At 37.5% G+C, this 20,721-nt stretch overlaps 1 pseudogene; it reads left to right on the top strand.

Moving 5' to 3' along the window:
* The first annotated feature begins 15,687 nt into the window (after window positions 1-15,687).
* Window positions 15,688-15,798, top strand: LOC141569806 (U2 spliceosomal RNA; annotated as a pseudogene).
* Window positions 15,799-20,721: the final 4,923 nt, after the last annotated feature.

Below are 20,721 nucleotides of genomic sequence, written 5' to 3' on the forward strand. Positions count from 1 at the left end.
CACATTTTACAGATGAGAAAACTGAGACAGAGATAGTGTGATTTGTCCCAACAAATAGGAAAAAATAAAAATCACTTGCTAGTTTCAACTGTTTACAAGTCAACAGTGCCCTAAAAAACACCCCAGTAATGACGTTCTCTTAAGTAGCTTATACTATGACCCTCCTGTAATTTTATTATCCCTTAATTAACTCTCTCTTTTGAAGCCCTGAGCAAATAACAGCAAATTCTAAATAAATTTATAGTGAAATATTTCCATTTTCTATAGTTCACTGTTGAACACAGTATCTCAATAAATATTGGTGAATTAGACTAGGGACCAGGAATTTACTTGATTAGATATGATCATTGTGATGGCTAATTTTATGCATTAAGTTTACTGGGCTAAGGGATACCCAGAGAGCTGGTAAAACATTATTTCTGTGTGTGTCTATGAGGGTGTTTCCAGAAGAAATTAGCATGTGAAGCGGTAGACGGAGTAAAGGAGATCATTCTCAACAATGTGGGTGGGATCATCCAATCCATTGATGGCCTGAATACAATAAAAAGGTGGAAGAAGGGTGAATTTGTTTTCTTCTTGAGCTGGGACATCCACCATCTCTTGCCCTTGGACAATGGTGGCTCCTGGTTTTCCAGCCTTCAGGCTTGGACTGGGACATGTACCGTTGGCTCTCCTGGGTCTCAGGCACTCAGGTTTGGACTAGAACTACAAAACTGGCTTTCGGGGACTTACAGCTCACAGATGGCAGATTGTGGGACTTTTCAGCTTCCATGATTGCATGAGCAAATCCTTCATAACAACTCTCTCTCTCTCTCTCTCTCTCTCTCTCTCTCTCTCTCTCTCTCTCTCTATATATATATATATATATATATATATATATATATATATATATGCATGCCATTAGTTCTGTTTTTCTGGAGAACCCTGACTAATAAAATTATATGCCATTTGTATCCCATATATGTTATAGTGGACCAAACTGGACTTGCATTAAGACAGATGAATGATTTCTAGGTCTGTCCTTCAAAATTCTGTGACCTTTTGGGAGTGACTTGAAATCTCTGAGCCTGAGTTCTACAGGGGAAGAAAACATTCCTTTCTTCCCTTCTAGGTTCTTTGGGTGGTCTAATGATTAAATTGATGTAGGACAGATTAACAGGAAAAAAAAAAGAAACAAATTTAATGTCGGATGTACGGGAACCTCAAAGATATGAGGTTCAGAAAAGTGTCCAAAGCAGGTAGCTTTTATTCCATTTTAGACAGAGACAATAAATTTGCGAAGAACTGACAAAACAAGTAAGTTTGGGTTTGGGATAGTAAATTAGTGGGGAAGTAACAAGGTTTGTTTATACAGCTTTCTCTACCCTAAATTCCCTATGTCTGGTGAGAAGAATGTCCTCTAGTGTCCTGGTAAAGGGAGGCTACCTTTCACATGGAAGATGTACTTCCTGATTTCAAGGGTACAGAAGAGGTCAGAGTGACTTTTTTGCACTGGATGATTCTTAAGTAACTGCAACTTAAAATAATATGCTAAAGTGTCATATTTTGGGGTAGCATATTCTGTTCCCCTTTAGTTCTATTAAAAATAAAGATAGTATTTATAAAGTATACATGATGGTGCTTGATATTATATATGTTCAGTTAATCTAAATAATATAAATTCCTATTTAATCTCAAGACTTGATTTCTGCATATCTTCCTAAGGATTTAACTCAAGTTTTCCATCCCATTTTCCCCTATCAATTCATAATCAACAAGTATTTAATTTTCTCTAGGACCCATTTAATTATTATGAACAAAACTCTGAGTATTTATACAAGATTTAAGATTTATGATCAATTATTTTTGTTTTGTTTGTTTTTGTTTTTAGTTGGCCAAAAGACTTGCTGAATGGTTCTCATTACTTGATACTGTTCTGGGAGATATACTGTAGCTGTAACAGGAATTTCTCTTGACCACCCTTTTTATCTCTGTTTAGATTCAGTGATTTCATTAGAGGACAACGTTCAATATTTTTTCTTAGGTAAAGATATATGGTTGGTATTCCCTCTGAATGCACATGTGTAAATTTATTATTTTTTTAATTTTACTCTCCAGAGGACTGCTGTTTTGGATGGGTATAGGATTTTAGGATCATAGTCTTAAACTTCTAATGGCTTGTAAAGAATGATCTACTTCCTTCCTGCTTCCTGCATTACAGTTGAGAAAACCACTACTCTGAATCCTTTGTAAACCACCCTGGAAGTTTTTAACGTATTGTTTTATTACTGGAATTCATAAATTTCCCTAGGGTATCTCTATGTGTATACCTTTTCTCCCATCAATCTTCCTTAGGAGCTCTTCCAATTACTGGTTCAATTAAGTGTTTTCACTGACAAGCCCCTTCAGTTTGTTGAGTCAAGTCTTTGGGTGAAGCTAAATTTCTTCTCTCATTTGTTTTCCTCATCTTTCTTCCATATGATCCACTTTCTTATCCCAGAATTTCTCATTTCTTTGGATCTATAAAGTTTCTTAATTGCCTTTTCATGATTTTTGTGTGTTTTTGCTCTATTTTACATTTTTTCAACGTGGTTTTTTTAGTCTACTAATTTAGTTTTGTTTTCAGCATTAATCATCTTCTTCTCCATTTTGACTATTGCAATTTTAAATTCAAAATCATGTTACAAAAAATGTTTGCTATATTCTAATTGTATCTCTTTAAGAACTCACTTCTGTCTTTTTCATTAATTCTATTTAGATGGGGATCACCTGCATTAAAAATTATATTGAATTTCTTCCCACACGTTTCTGAGACCCTATAAATGAGTTATATTTCTCATTACTTAATCACAGTTTTCTGTTCACCTAGCACCCATAAAAGTCAGTTAGAGGGTCTTTTTGAGAATGGCAAACCATCCAGTCGTAGAAGGCAGGGGTTTTACAGATCACCAATGAATGAACAAGAAACCATTAGACACTCTACTGAGATGTTGGATGAAACATTTAAGCTCTCAGGTTTTTGGGAGATACAAACCAAAATCTAGGGGTTAAAAAGAAAGAGAAATTGCTTCAATTTAGTACATTGTTTAAAAGAACGGCCTTTTCAATATGTATAATGGACAATAAGTTGAAACAATGTTTAACATAACTTTAAAGAAAGACTGTTAAATAAAACACTATGAAGGCAGGACAGAATTCAAAGAAGAGATGGTTAAAGAGGCTTTTTATGGGCTTTCTTCTTCACTAATCAACCACTGGGCAGAGGCAATGTCCTTGAACCGCCCTTCCATTCATGTGCCCTGGATTTCCTCTTTCTGATGTTGACAGCTGCCTCCCTCTTTGTGTAGCTCCAGGCCCCTGTCAACCTCATGTACTGGGAGCAATTCAGCCAGTGCAGAAACTTCCCATCCTAATCAGTTTCACTGGGTTCATCAGGGATTGGGAAGGACAATTCAGTACTACGTGCAGCAAATTGGTAAGCATACAAGTGTAGTCCTTCTTTGAAGGATTCATAGACTGAGGTTCCTTAGGAAACCCTGAAACACTGGTCTTTCCCTCCAAACTCTGAAGAGAGCAAACCCTCTCTTCTGCTACTCCTCCCTCAATTCTCGTCAGGCCTCAAGCTATTTTCTTGCATTGTCTCTGTCTCATAGATCTCAGAGAACCAGCTACCTTACATGGACCCTCCAGGTTCTACAAATGTGGTTATTTTACTTGCTTTTTCACTCCAAGCGCACCTTCCAGAGGAAAAAGTAGTCAGTACTAGAAGATCCACCTTCCCATGCCATCCAAAGGGGTAGGAGATAAAGAGAGAAAGGCAACAGAGAATATTTTTTTATCAGCTAAATGGCCAAATCCAGATGCTTCCTCAACTCAGTGTGAATCCATCGTATTCATTTTTAAAATATGAAAATGGTGTTAGTGGAAAATGTCGTTGTTTCTGACTGAATGCAGGTGTGTAAGTAGTCAATATCACTCTACCTAAATTAACCATGAGACTCAGAATATATTTTAAAGATGTTAATGACAAGCAGCCTGTTGTGATTGAATCTATTAATTTATACTAAAATGAGATATTGTTCTACTAACCAATTACCACATAAGAGCATTTTTACTGAAATGATAATTACCTACTACTGAATTTATTTGTAAATTATACTAATAGAAGAGCCCTTGATAAAGAATAGAAGCATAGGGGCAGCCGGTTAGCTCAGTTGGTTAGAGCGTGGGCTCTTAACAACAAGGTTGCTGGTTCGATCCCCTCATGGGATGGTGGGCTGTGCCCCCTGCAATTAAAGATTGAAAACGGCGACTGGACTTGGAGCTGAGCTGTGCCCTCCACAACTAGATTGAAGGACAACGACTTGGAGCTGATGGGCCCTGGAGAAACACACTGTTCCCCAATTGAGAAAAAAAAAGAATAGAAGCATAAAAAGGGGAAAATACAAACAGATTTTTTAATAGCAACGCTAATCCTATTGGTATAATGTTCTAAATGTGTTAAGGAATTCCAGCTGTAAGTTTTGTACTAAGTAGAAAACAGTAAGATAAAATGAACCTAGAAAATGACAGAAATAGAATAATAAGCCCTTTTTATTTTCCAGCTAAAATTTAGTTTAACTTTCCAGGGTATAGCAGGTCAAAAATTATTTAACACTTGATTCTGCTGATTGATTTTAATTTTCCAACCACTCCTATGGCAGGAAAACAACTTGTTGCTCAACATCTCTTTTAATGCAAGGAAAATAATCTACTCAATATTAGTTGTAATTCACTGATCTTATTGTCTTTTGTTAGGAAAGTTCCAGCAAAACATAGACCATAGCCACGAATGAGTTTTGTACATGCCAGTCAGGGTCTCTGGTTTTAACCTCCTTAGGGATGAGCTTCAGAAGGATGATACTAAGACCCCAGATAAGTCATGCTAGTGTGGGGAAGGGAAAAATTTCCACTCTTAGTTCTTCCAACTGGTCTAATAATCAAATTGACATGAGACAGATTAACAGGAGAAAATAACCAAATTTAATTACGTATATACATACGGGGGCTCATAAGAATATGTGACCCCAAGGCTACATTGGGCAGTTAAGGTTTATATGCCATTCTGGAATAAGGAGAGGGAGGCAGAGGTCTGGGATTTCAAAGGGAAAGGAGGCAATTCATAGGCAGATGGGAAGGAGCACACATGTGGCAAACAAATTCTTGCCAGGCCACCCAGAAACAATGGGACACTGAGGGGAGTCCCTAACAGACTTTGCTAGGTTCCTCCCTGTCTGCCACACTTAGTTCATATTGTGCTAAGGTGATGGCTCCCTTCTTGGAGCAGGTTTTTTCCTGTTAGGTTGGTACAAAAGTAATTGCGGTTTTTAATTATTTTTAACTTTTTAAACTGCAATTACTTTTGCACCAACCTAATATTTGAATTCCTCTGGGCAGGTAAAGGGGAGGTAAAAGGCTCTTTTGTAAAAGGCTCTCCTTGAGTCTTTAGTAAATCACAGCCTGAAATAATCAATATCCCCCCAAAAGGCATATTTTGTGGTGGCAAAACTCTGCTCTCCATCAGGTCACTGTCAAAATGCTTTGTTTTTGGAATCGCTGAAATCCTACTGAACAAAGTACCAAAAGTAACTCAATGGAGAGATGATAGTCTTTTAAACAAACGGTTCTGAAACAACTGGATGTCCATATACCTAAAAATAAATAAACAAACAAAAAACAAAACAAACAAAAACAACCTATACACACATTTCACAATTTTACAAAGATTTACTTAAACTAGATCAGAGACCTAAATGTGAAATGTAAAACTATAATACTTCTAGTGGAAAACAGAGGAGTTTTTAACACACAACACTGAAAGCACAACCAATGAAAGAAAAATTGATAGTTGAGTTTTGTTAAAATTAAAAAAAGAAATCTGCTCTAAGAAAATAAAAAATTAAACCACAAACTGGAAGAAAATATTTACAAAACACGTATTTAATAAAGGACTTGTATCTAAAATAAAGACATATTAAAAATAAAAACTAAGAAAACTAATTAAGGGGAAAAGATCTGAACAGATACCTTACCAAAGAAAATATACAGACTGCAAAGAATCACATAAAAATAGGCTCAAATCATGTGTCATTATGAAAGTGCAAAGTAACAAACAATGATATGCCACTAAATATTATTAGGATGGCTAAACATTTTTTAATTGTCAATAACAATTTCCGATGAGGATGTGGAACAACACAAACTCTCATTCACTGCTGGTGGGAATCTAAAATAATACAACCATTTCGGAAAACATTTTTGCATTGTTCTTACAAAGGTCACCATAGTTTACCATGCAATCCAGCACGTGTTCCTAGGTATTACCAACCTCATGGAAAACTTATATCTACACAAACACCTGCAAGTGACTATTTATAGCAACTTTATTTATAATTGAAAATATTGAAAGCAAACAAGATTTCCTTGAATAGGTGAATGGATAAACAAATTGTGGTACATCCATAGAATGGAATCTTATTTAATGATACCAAGAAATGAGCCATCAAGCAAGGAAGACATGGATCTTAATGGCATATTGATAAGTGACAGAAGTCAGTCTGAAAAGGCTACCTACTTTACTGTTCCAATTTGATCACATTTCAGAAAAGGCAAAATATAGCTGAGTAGGCGAAGCATAGGAGACCTTACTATTGTGGAAAATCAGGCAAAGGGTATATGGGATCTCTCGGTATTATTTCTTACTGCTACACATCAATCTACAATGATTTTAAAATAAAAAGTTTAATTTAAAAAACAAACAAGGTGAAACCTATTTTAGTAATACATTTCGTTTAACCCAATGCATCTAAAATTGCATAATTTCAACATGTAATCAAAATAAAATAGTAATAAAATGTTTTGCATTTTTCATACTAAGCCTTTGAAGTCTGGTTTATATGCTACACCGACAGTATATCTCAAATCAGATGCTCATTTTCCTCAGGAATGCTGATCTATATATTTACATTTCATAAAACTTAATGTTGAAATTTTAGATTCATATGTTCAAATTATCCCAAACACACTTAAATATTTCCAACTATTGAAGCAGTAACCAAAAAAGCATTTTCCTTGAATAGCTCTATCCATGTGGCCAAAACTGGCTCATCTTTTTTAGAAAAATTGATTGGATTTTGAAGCAAAAACACATCAGTTTCAAATTACATTTGTCCATGTGAATTAAATTTACTAACTCTTGTGTCAATTCAGGATTATTAATATTGAAAGGGGGTATTTCGTAAGTGAAAGTATTAATAACTCTAAATGTATCACTATATATGAAGTGTTCTTCACATTTGTCTTGTAGTTTTTGCAATGTCTTTAATGCTGTCAATTACAAGTAATACTTTCCACAAGTTGATTCATGATAGGAAAATGTGTGATGTCATTATTGATATATATTATGAAAAGTTTCCATTTTGTATAAATTTTTGTACTGTCTAGCTGGTCACAATCTTTTCCTTCCCTTGGAGCATCAGTTCCATCTCATTGAAATGCAATGTAGTATTGGTGAGAAAGTAAATCACAGCATCAATTTTGTCTTTGAGTATTGAATATTTGGCAAGTATTCTCCTTTTTTAAAGAAAATCTTGAATTGGAGTTAATGGTACAGTAAATCTTTGTAAAATTCTTCCATGACTCAGCCAATGAGTCCTGGCAAAGACCATAGGATCACTAAATTCGCTGCCTTCCATTACTTTTAACAGTTCCATTAACTGGTGATGATTCATAACACTGCAGGTATATACTAAATGATTTCACCACTGTACTCCTGATATAGATTTTGCTTCAGAAAATTGAGCAAAAATATTTCAATATGTATCATGCAGAGAATGCAGTAATAAGGGAAACATCGTCCTATCAATTCAGATGTTTTACCTAACGTAACTGGAACACCATGTTTTGTGATATAATCTGTTTTTCTTATCTAGCTGAAATTCTTCTTTCACTTTTGACAGATGTAAAAGATTTAAAATTATCCCATGAATTTGATTTCTAGGCTGAAAATTGATATTTCTTCATAAATGGAAGTACTTTGCCATAAAATATAGTCTAAGTGTTAATTGGGCAGGGTCTCTAATATCACATGGACTGGTGACCTCTGAGTTGAGACTTGTCCCAGTAGGTTTGTTTGAGTACCATGTGGGCTCCACAACTATAAATGTCGTGTGAAAAACAAGGGAGTCCATGGTCATAATGCACTGTACCCTATACTGACTACAAATTTAATCTAAGAGCTCTCTGGTTACAGTTACCTGAAAAATCGAATACATCACTTGGATAGATTGTGAAGTTTTCCATATTTGAAGTATTCAAGTGCAGTCAGAGTTTTTACTTGGTAGGGATCCCGCCTGTTCTTTTTGATTGGTACAGAATTTTCAGCAGCAGGCATAAAAACAGTAATATAACAAAAATGGGTCTCTTAACCCCTGTCTACTTTATCTCAATGCTAGTTAGAGACTGTCAATCCCGAGCATCAGGAAAAATATCTTCTCAAAGCATCCGTTTCCTGGTGGCTGTCAGAGTACCTAATTCTAAACATCAACCACAATGATAGGATCTGGACAGAGTATTGTTTCTTATTATGTTGAAAGTAACGTGTCTTTAATTCTTTACCAGTATTTATAACAATTGGAGCTACAGTTGAATGGAGAATTTTCTCAAATTTCAGCCTTTTACATCCTCAGGAAAATACTTGAGTAGAAAAAGAAAAACCAGGTCTTACACCACGTCCCATCAACTCACAGTATCTAATGTTCAATATACAAAAAAAGTGGCTACTTGGGGCCGGCCCGGTGGCTCAGGCGGTTAGAGCTCCATGCTCCTAACTCCAAAGGCTGCTGATTGGATTCCCACATGGGCCAGTGGGCTCTCAACCACAAGGTTGCCAGTTCGACTCCCACAAGGGATGGTGGGCTGCGCCCCCTGCAACTAAGATTGAACACGGCACCTTGAGCTGAGCTGTCTCCCGGATGGCTCAGTTGTTGGTTGGAGCGCGGGCTCTCAACCACAATGTTGCCAGTTCGACTTCCACAAGGGATGGTGGGCTGTGCCCCCTGCAACTAGCAACAGCAACTGGACCTGGAGCTGAGCTGTGCCCTCCACAACTAAGATTGAAAGGACAAAAACTTGACTTGGCAAAAAGTCCTGGAAGTACACACTGTTCCCCAATAAAGTCCTGTTCCCCTTCCCCAATAAAATTAAAAACAAAAACAAAAAACGTGGTCACTCAAGTCAGTGGACACAATTTGTCTCAAGAGACAGGGACATCAGTCAAATTATTTTGCTTCCTCTCCCATCATGAAGCATATTGGGACCAGGCCATTGGTCTTCAAAAAACAAACAAACAAACAAAACTGTGCTTTGCTGCCAAACCAGTGGAAACATCAGAGCCTACCTGTGTCTGTTGTTGCCTGTGCAGCAACCTTTGATGCTCAGCTACTCTACCAAACTGTTATCTGTGAGAGACAAGTACCGTACGTATACATACAAGAAGGTAGTATATTGCCTGGAAACTAAGAGCCACTAAATAATAGGAAATGTTATTAGTAAACCCTATTTCACTGGGGACAGCACACATTTCAGAGCAAGAAGTATGAGGTATGATCAAGAAATATGGTGGATGTTTAAATTTAAAAAAATTACAGTAAAAGATACATTGCCATTCATCCCCCTCAAAATTCTCCCTATCTCTTCGGAAAACATGTAATCCCATTGTTCTTGCCACTTACTGAAGCAGTTCTGGAAGTCCTCTTTCATGAGTGTCTTTAGTTGTGCTGTCATGGCTGCCTCGATGTCCTGAATCATTTTGACTTTGGGGAAGAGCCAGAAGTCACATGGAGCCAGATTCCATGAATGAGGTGGATGAGGACACACCGTAATGTTTTCATTTGACAGAAATTGCCACATACCAGAAGTGATGTGTGACATGGTGCATTGTCATGATGGAGGATGAAGTAAAGCCACTCACAAAAGAGGACGTCCAGGAATGCTTCAGAAAGTGGCAAGAATGACAGGATGTGTTCGAAGTGAGGGGGAGTATATTGAGGAGGATTAATGACAATGTGTCTTTTATGTAATAATTATTTTTAAATTTAAGTATTCACCATGTTTTTCAATCACACCTTGTATTTCCTTGTCATGAGCATTGAAATGGATAATTGTTTCCATGTTACTAAGATTTTATCACCTGAGGAGTCAATCCCCTCCAGGCATGTTGACACCATAGTAAACATCAAAGACTAATCTAATGTAAGAGATTTGGGGATTCTCTGCATTGCTTTGGATAGTATGCATTAATATTGCTTGCTTTTGTGTATAGATTCATATTATCAGTGAGTCTCCAAATATTTGATAGGGATGCATCAGCATCCCTAGGCTTTGATCACAAAGACTTCCAATGAGACAAAGGAAAAAAGGACCGCATACGGCCTTGGCATCTTTAGGGAATAAAGATAGAGAACCTGGCACATTTTGTGGGTCCCTTAAGTTCATTAAGGATAAAATAAGTATTGTTCACCAGCAGTTACATCATAAGCAATTTAGTAGAGTCAGTATCCAAAGCTGCACCAATTCTCCTGGCCCAATTATTGCTGGGTATGTATAGGCTATTCTTTTCGAGTTTCCATCCTTCTGCGCACCGAATCTCATCTTTTTCCTAGAGTGTTCTCCTAATAGTTCTGTGCTTGCCTAAATCATGTGTGGTCAGTTTCATTTGCTATAGATATGCCTGGAGAGGCTTCCTTGATGGCTTAGGCTTCAAAGTTCAGAAAGTCTATAGCAACTTCTTTGTGTAAATCCTTAGGTATTTATCATGTGCTGGGGCCCAAGCTCTTTATCCTTTTGTGGACCTAAGACCTAACACAGGGCTCTACAAATAGGAAATGTGCAGTACACATGTGCTGTGGCACTTAGCCCATCACTGTTCCAGAGTGAAACACTCCTTTTATGGGATAAAACAATTAGGGGGTCGAATAGCATTGTGGAAGAGAAAACTCTGTCATATTTTATAATTTTGAATATATGAAATACTGCCTTATCCACAGCTCACACCCAGACCGAGATAGTGAGGTATCGTCATCCATATTGCCCAAACAAATGGAAAACAAACAAAACCCCCATACAATGTGATCTTGGCATTGAAGTTTGGAACCTGACAGTGAGCTGTTTTCCCCCAAGCTGAGCACTGAGTCTGCCTTAATTTCACTCCCTTGGAGTGTAAAGTCTGAGCTCGGTGAGAGTGGAGACCACAGCTTAGAAGGCAGTTTAACGTCTCCCAACCCAGTGTTTCACCTACAGTTTTAGACACAGCAATGCTTAGTGAATGCTAAATCAGTGGGTTTTAATGTGAGGCACATGACCTTGGGGTACATGGAGAATTTCCAAGTGTCCACAGGGATGGCTACATCTAAGGGCATCAATTTTCAGATCCTCTCCCTCCTTATGTACACTTTCTAAAACTAACCTGCCTGAATGATTCTCTGGTCCAGACATGCAGGTTCTGCTCTCACATGTCAACTTCAAAACTGTCCTTCTCTCACTTTACAACAGAAAGGCATCTACCTCATCTGTCTGAAATCTTACTGCAGTGCCTGAAGTTGTACTGATAGCCTCCCAGGTGCTAAGCAAAGGGGGGATTGAGAATGTCAGTGAAACTTCCTTTAAATAAAGAATGGTGCTAGATGTGGGCTTTGGACTTACTTTGGGAAGTTCTGAATCCATATATATTGTGGAATGGGGTAGTGATGAGAAGAAATTTTGTTTAGTGAACTTGCTTTCTCCACATTTTCAAATAATTCATTGGTCAGTAGAGTTCTGTGAGAACAAAACAAAGAGAGCATTGTTAAGAAATATGGACAGCAATGGTGCTTTATTTCAGATAGGCGACAAACTCAAGGTAATGCTTTGTGCCTTATCCATCTTAGATTCAGAATTCAAAAGGGAGCTGCAATCACGGAGTCTGTATTAACACACTTATTTGAATTGGAAAAAAATGAACTGAGATTTTTTTTTCTGACAGAGTCTGATTGCTTTGACAATGAAGTCTGCCTTTGGTAATTAATTTATTTGACAATTTGAATTCCAAATTTTGAATAGACTAAATCTGCAGCCCCCTAATTTTGAAAAAACAATACATTCAAAGTTTGTGATAACTTGAACTATTTTATATAAAAACCTCTTATTTTCCAAGGTGAGTTGAAATTAACAATATTTTGATTCTCAAAACTTTCTAAGGATAGGGCGGCCGGTTGACTCAGCGGTTAGAGCTCAGTGCTTATAACACCAGCATCGCCAGTTCGATTCCCAGGTGGACCAGTGAGAAACAACGGCTTGAGCTTGGAGCTGAGCTGCTGATAGGCGGCCGGTTTGCTCAGTGGTTAGAGCGCAATGCTCATAACCCCAAGGTCTCCGGTTCGATTCCCAAATGGGTCAGTGAGCTGCGCCCTCCACAACTAGGTTGAAAAATGACTAGACATGGAGCTGATGGGTCCTGAAAAAACACACTGTTCCCCAACATTCCCCAATAAAAATATAAAAAAACACTTTCTAAGTATATAAAGATGTCTATAAGTAAAGGAGAAATACATATAAATAGGACACATTCAAAATTTTCCAAACAGTTATGGGCACATATATCCCATGAGGGAAGGAGTTTTTATTTTCTTTGGTTTACTGCTTTATAACTTTAGTTCGCAACAGTGTGTGACACATAGTAAGTACTCAATAAATATTTGCTCATAAATGAATAAAGTGTTTGGTATTTCCCTGGGACTCCTTCTCAGCATGCTGGAGGAGAACGACATCAAATTTTGGAATCTCCTTTTATTCTTTGACAATTTTCCGCTTTGCAATGTTGACAAAGTTGAAACCTTCACTTGAATTTTGTGTTGTTTAGTTGTCTTTTTCTCCTGGATTTCACTCACAATTTGTTCATTATTAATTCTTTAGGTTTACGAGAAGGAAAGTTTGGTGATATGTGCTCATTCAATTAAGTTACCTAACCAATCCAAGTTTTGGTAAGACTTTTATATTTTTCATATTTATTAGAAAAATGAAAAGCAAGGGAAATTCAATGACTTGAACACACTGCTATTTTCAGTCAGAGGATGCTACCCTTGGTTGTGATCATAATATGCTCTCTAGTGAACCAATTAGCCTGACAACAATTGTACCCAAGAATAAATTACCTAGGAATAAATTTAACCGAGGGGGTGAAAGATCTGTATACTGAAAACTAAAAGATGTTAATGAAAGAAACTGAAGAAGAAACAAATAAATGGAAAGATATTCCATGCTCATGGATTGGAAGCATTAATACTATTAAAATGTTGGAAAGCCACATGCAAAAGAATGAAACTGGACTGCTATCTGTCACCGTGTACCAAAATTAACTCAAAATGGATCAAAGACTTAAACATAAGACCTGAACCAACAAACTGCATAGAAGAAAACATAGGTACTAAACTTATGGACCTTGGGTTCAAAGAGCATTTTATGAATTTGACTCCAAAGGCAATGGAAGTAAAAGCTAAAGTAAACGAGTGGGACTATATGAAACTTAAAAGCTTCTGCACAGCAAAAGAAACCATCGACAAAATAAAGAGGTAACCAACTGAATGGGAGAAGGTTTTTGCAAACAGTGCCTCTGATAAGGGGCTAATATCCAAAATATATGAGGAATTCACAAAACTCAACAACAGCGAAAACAATCCAATTAAAAAAATGGGCAGAGGACTTGAATAGACATTTCTCCAAAAAGGACATACAGATGGCCAATAGACATATGAAAAAATGCTCAACATCACTAATCATCAGAGAAATGCAAATCAAAACCGCAATGAGATATCACCTCACCCCAGTGAGAATGGCTATCATCAACAAGACAAATAGTAACAAGTGTTGGAGAGGCTGTGGAGAAAAAGGAACCCTCATACACTGTTGGTGGGAATGCAGACTGGTGCAGCCGTTATGGAAGGCAGTGTGGAGGTTCCTCAAAAAATTAGGAATAGAATTACCATATGACCCAGCAATCCCTCTCCTGGGCACCTACCCAAAAAATCTGAAAACATTTATCCGTGAAGATATATGTACCCTGTTGTTCACTGCAGCACTATTTATGGTGGCCAAGATATGGAAACAACCAAAGTGTCCTTTGATAGATGACTGGATGAAGAAGATGTGGTACATATACACAATGGAATATTACTCAGCCATAAGAAAAGATGAAATACTGCCATTTGTGACTACATGGATGGATCTTGTGATTGTCACACTAAGTGAAATAACTCAGATGGAAAAAGTCAAGAACCATATGATTTCACTCATATGTGGGATATAAAACTGAAAGCAACAAAGGGATAAGCCAAACAAAGAAAGAAAAACTCATAGATACAGGTAACAGTTTAGTGGTTACCAGAGGGTAAGGGGGGAGGGGAGTGGTAGAGGAGGGTAAAGGGGATCAAATATACAGTGATGGAAGGAGAACTGACTCTGGGTGGTGAGCACACAATGTGATATATAGATGATGTATTATAGAACTGTACACTTGAAACCTATGCAACTTTACTAACCATTGTCACTCCCCAAAATTAAAAAATAATAATTATTAAAATGTTCACACTACTCATAGTAATCTAGGTTCAATGCAGTCCCTATCAAAATTCCAATTGCAGGGCCGGCCCGGTGGCTCAGGCGGTTAGAGCTCCATGCTCCTAACTCCGAAGGCTGCCGGTTCGATTCCCACATGGGCCAGTGGGCTCTCAACCACAAGGCTGCCAGTTCAATTCTTCGAATCCCGCAAGGGATGGTGGGCTCTGCCCCCTGCAACTAAGATTGAACACGGCACCTTGAGCTGAGCTGCCTCCTGGATGGCTCAGTTGGTTGGAGGGCGTCCTCTCAACCACAAGGTTGCCAGTTTGACTCCCGCAAGGGATGGTGGGCTGTGCCCCGTGCAACTAGCAACAGCAACTGGACCTGGAGCTGAGCTGCGCCCTCCACAACTAAGGCTGAAAGGACAACTTGAAGCTGAATGGCACCCTCCACAACTAAGATTGAAAGGACAGCTTGACTTGGAAAAAAGTCCTGGAAGTACACACTGTCCTGTTCCCCTTCCCCAATAAAATCTTAAAAAAAAAAAAAATGTGTAAGCAAGTAAAGCCAAACTCTCTAAACTTTTTTTGTAAATGCCATGAATTCAACAACCCGATGATAGTTGATGTAGGAGAATTCTTTAGTATTAGCAATTACAATATCCTCACACGATTTAAGCCTTTGAAATCCCTGCCTTTCGCCATGATACATGAACTGAGACACGAAGAAGGAATAACTGCAGGGCTTTGGGAAGATGTATATGGTCAGCACCTGTCCCATGGATTCTCAAGGTCACTGAGCTTTGCATTATGTGAAATTTGAAATCCCACTGCTGAAGTTTACAGACATTTGTTTTCGGCAGAAATTGGGCATACTCGTAAGTCATCGAAAACTTGTATGATGATCCTCTCCTTGCAAACCTTTCACAGCTTTAGTAAAGTCCAAATCAGCAAAACAAGGTGCTTTGGAAACATGTTTACCTACGGATGGAAGTCCGTCATCATGTTCGTCTTCTCAGAAAGCAGTGAAAGACCTTGGATTTTTCCTTTGGGAGCTAGCAATTTATTTGATCAATTTCTTATCACTGCTCAGCCTTTTGGCTAAGATCAAGTGTAGTGTATGTTCTGATCAGTTTAATATTTTATCAATTCTCTCTTATTTCAATTATACTTTGGTTGAATAGCACCTTCGTTTTGTTTGCTCAGAAATAAAAAGAAACTGACTGCTTGGAACTCTGAAGATAACTTGGTGGAAAGTGGTGCTGACTGAGTCAGAACTTCCTCTTGCTACCTACGAGGTCTAACAATTACGTTCGCGAACTCATCCTAGAAAAAGTGCTCCATCCCTCATTGCTGAATATCACTATGGTCACCTTCAAAGTACTCCCCTTGGGAAGCTATGCACTAACACCAGCGCCTAGTCCACCCTTCAGAGCAATTTTGGAACTCTTTTTCTGGAATGGCCATCAGAGCTGTCGTTGTATTACCCTTGATGTCCTCAATGTCATCAAAATGTCTTCCTTTCAATATTTCCTTTATCTTCTGGTAAAGAAGTCACTGGGGGCCAGATCAGGTGAGTAGGCAGGGTGTTCCACTATAGTAATTTGTTTACTGGCTAAAAAGTCGAGATTCTCGAGATTAGCTCTGAAATGAGTCTTGTAGAAGGTTACAGTTGGCAGCAAGATGTGCTCCTCATGGGAAAGAGTGCACATGAATCAATCTTCACAAAAACTCAGTCAGAGGTCATATTTTTCAAGACTTTTTGAAGCCATTTCCCTCAGCTATTGATTGGATTTCTGAATTGTGTTTGGGGCACCAAAAGAAAAGTTTATAAGCACAATAAATTACATTGATTTCAAATACTTATCATGTTGGAAAAAGAAAGGAGGGCTGTCAGCTGAGAGAGAATATTACTTTTTAGCCCCTTATATAGCCAAAAGGAAAGCTGGTTTTAAGGGAAAATCCGTGTTTTAAATCTATCCTAACTTTTGATAAGTTTTAAGCTTTAAAACTGATACCAAGTGTAAAAAAGAAAATTGATATACCAATGATGTAGTCATCAAAATAAACTTGCTGAAAGCATAGTGTAGCTACTTTTTGTAGTGAATTATCATCAGGTAATGTCACAACACTGTAGAGTAGTTAACCCATCACTCTAGTGACACTTACTGAAAGGGCACAGGTGACAATCCAGCATGTCCTTTAAGAACAAGGTATTAAGTCCTCTCTCTGGTTTGAGGCTATAGAACTTTTTCCCTTTATTCAGTTCGTTCACTGTAAGAATATAACAACTATTCTCATCTTTGAAAACTAGCCAATTTTGCCTGAGCTTATTTCTTCCTGAAAACGCCTTATTAAAATGTTTAAAACGCCTTATTAAAATATTTAAGGTCTAATACAGTACAAGTGTAACCAACACCTGCTAAACTCTGACTCTCTTCAACTAATTTCACGGGAGCTACATGAATAGTGGTCCTATATTTTGCCTTCTAAGGTAGGACAGGTCAGAGTTTGATGAACTATTTCCAATGGCTTACGGTGTTCTACAAATTCTAGTCTGTTATATGTTTTCTCACAGCCTACTGCCCGAGGTCTAAAATCTATAATTTATGTCACATATTTTGGTTGTTTGTTATGTCAGTGCTCCATTTTTGGTGTCATTTCCTATATTACGCAGAAAAGTAATGCTAGCTGCTCTAAAGAAAAAAGTAAAAATCTCAGTGCTCTATCATAGCAAAATATATATTCTGACTCATGCCACAGTCCAATAAGGTGATTCTAAGCTGGCAACTTCCACTTGGTTTTTCAGAAAGCCAGGTACTTTCTATCTTACCATTTTGCCTCTTCTAGGTCCCCGATGTCATCTTAATACAGAGAGCGAATGAAGAAAGGGAGAGAATATAAGATCACTTGTGTCATTTATACAGGCCAAGACTGGCAGTGTTGTGCATCATTTCTGTCTACATTCTATTGGCTAAAATTCAGTACAAAAAACAATGGCTTACAGTAGAAAAAATGTACAGTAGAAAAGGGCTACGTTTTGTTCTCAAGAAGATTAAAGGTGGATATCATCACACAAAATACCAGTATACGAGGCATAACAATTAAGTTCACGAACTTGTTGCAATGATGTTGCTAACCTTTTTTGATATCAGAGGGATTATTCATTATGAATTTGTACCAAGTGGACAGTTAACCAAGTTTACTGTTTAGAAGTGCTGAAAAAGCTGTGTGAAAAGTTAGATGCCTGAACTTTCCACCAACAATTCATGGGTCTCGCATCACGACAATGTACTGGTTTACACGGCACTGTCTGTGAAGGAGTTTTTAGCCAGTAAACAAATAACTGTATCGGAACACCCTCCCTAATCACCTGATCTTGCCCCCAATGACTTCTTTCTTTACCCAAAGATAAAGGAAATATTGAAAGGAAGACATGTTGATGACATTCAGGACATCAAGTGTAATACGATGACAGCTTTGATGGCCATTCCAGAAAAAGAGTACCAAAATTATTTTGAAAGGTGGACTAGGCACTGGCATCAGTGCATAGCTTCCCAAGGGGAGCACTTCAAAGGTGACCGTAGTGATATTCAGCAATGAGGTACGTAGCACATTCTCTAGGATGTTTGTGAACTTAATTGTCTGACCTCATATCATCTTGTGGGATGATAAAATCTGTGGCCTTCTTTAACTGATGCATCTGCAGAGTGTGCAACTCTTCTTCATAATATTCATAACAGTAGGGCACACCACCAGGAGAGGGACTTTTCCATGGCAAAATTTCCTAGTGAGACCATTAGCAGAGAGGAAATTCAGCAATAGGGTAACCTTATGAACTTTAGGCTTTCATGATTTATTAAAAAGTAAAGCAGCCCTGTCAAACTCAATTAGTGGGTAATTTTTTGAGGCAGTATGATCAGGCTCCAAAGGTAACTCAAACAAGGTTAAAATCGCCACAGAGTAACTCCAGAATAATAAAGGCAGATTTTTTTTTTTTTTCAAAAAATAGTCTGGGGAAAATGAAACAGAAAAAGAAAACATACCAAAAAACCCCACAACTTCCTCCCCAAACTGAGGTGAAATCCTGCATTAAGATTATATTTATAGTTATTACCAATCCTGGCTTTCAATTCCTTTGAACACATAGGCCAGCCTTTGTCTAAATTTACTTGTTGACCATCACCCTCCTCCTGAAACTCATCTTTTTTGACTTCAGAAATCTGGTGAGTCCTCTTAGTTCTAACCTGTAACTAACCTGTAACTGTCCTCAATCTGTTTCAACTAATTCCATTAAAAAATATATTTAGTACCTAATATGTGGAATTTGCTGTACTAGTCACTGTTATAAGAATCATGTGTAAAATATGGTCTTGATCCTTCCCTAAGGAATTTACATGTAATTGAAGAAATGCACATGCTCAAAAACAGATAATGACAATTATAATAAGTACTTTTCCCAGTGCTTATTATCTTCCAGGAGCTCTTATAATTACTTTACAGGTGTTCTCTCACATAACCTTCTAAAGTAAGTACTATTTATACATGATGTATCACACTAACCTCATGAAGGAAGTATTATTATTATCCCCAGTTTATAATAGATCAAAATGAGGTAAAGAGGGGTTAAACAACTTCTCCACGGTCACACATCAAGTAAGTAAATATATTTTTCAAAAGACAGAAAGTGGTAAGAAAATATCAATCCATACAAAGTACTACTTTAGCACAGAAGAGAGAGATTTGTTTTCATTAAGGAATATAGGGAGGACCTCCTAGAGGAGGGGTCTTTGGTCCTGGATATTGCATTCTTTTTCAATTTAATTTAATATTTATTTATTTATGTTAGTTTCAGATGCACGAAACAATGCAATAGCTACACATTTCACTCCCCCCCACAAAGTGACAACTCCCCTCCCCCAATCTACTACCCCTCTGACATCGTATGTAGCTGTTACAATTCCACTGACTCTATTCCCTATGCTGTACTCCACATCCCGTGACTACACACATATATATGTAATCATAGTTGACATACAATATTATTCAGCTCCAGCTTCAGGTGTATAGCGCAGTGGTCAGGCATGTATACCGTCCCTGAAGTGGTCTCCCTAATAGGACAAGTGACCATCTGATACCCTACAAAATCTTTACAACGTTATTGATTACATTCCCCAAACGATCTTTCATATCCCTGTGGCAATATTGTGGTTACCAATTTGTGCTTTCTAATCCCCTTGCCTTCTCCCTCATTCCTACCCCCTCTCATCTAGCAACGCTTAGTTTTTTCTCTACATTTCTGAGAATATTTCTGTTTACTTTGTTCATTTATTCTGTTCTTTAGATTCCACATATAAGTGAGATCATATGGTACTTGTCTTTCTCCATCTGACTTATTTCACTTAGCATAATGTTCTCTAGGTCCATCCATGGATGCTGCATTCTAATAGTTCTGTTTCTCTGACTGCTTCTTCCCTCAGCACTGCGCTAGCTCACCACTTAAATGTTGGCACCAAAGTGGAGCCAGTACTTTCTCTTTTTGTCTCTTCCCTTCCTTTTCCCTCTACCTGTGATGATCTGAAGCATTCCTGGAATTTATTTCATTCATTCTTTAACCCTCTACATTCTTAAAATTATGGAAGACTTTGAAGAGCTTTTGTTGATGTTGGTTTTATCTAGCAATCTTTTCCATATTGGAAATTCAATGCTAACTTATTAACTTTAAAACAATAATAATAAAACAATTGCATTTCAACATAAATGGCATGTTTTATGAAAAATGATTACATTTTCCAAAACCACAATAAATGTAGTGAGAATAGTATTTCACATTTTTTTCAAAATATCCTAATGTTTGGCTTAATAGAAGACTTAATAGAACCTAATATTTGGCTTAATATCCTGGCTTAATAGAAGAATGCCGGATTTTCCTGTACATTTCTGCCTTCAGTCTGCTGTCCTAAGTTGTTTTGGTTGAAATATGTAAAAAAAAAACTAACCTCATGAGCATACCTAGTCCAAAAACGAAAGAGCATTTTAGTAGCCTTTTCAGATAACTGGATATTTTCCTTTGATACTACACAGAAACTCAACAAACAATTATTTTGTAAAGGTT

The sequence above is a fragment of the Rhinolophus sinicus genome, chromosome 18, assembly GCF_057876585.1.
Source record: "Rhinolophus sinicus isolate RSI-liver-muscle chromosome 18, RSI-T2T, whole genome shotgun sequence".
Classification (NCBI taxonomy): Eukaryota; Metazoa; Chordata; class Mammalia; order Chiroptera; family Rhinolophidae; genus Rhinolophus; species Rhinolophus sinicus.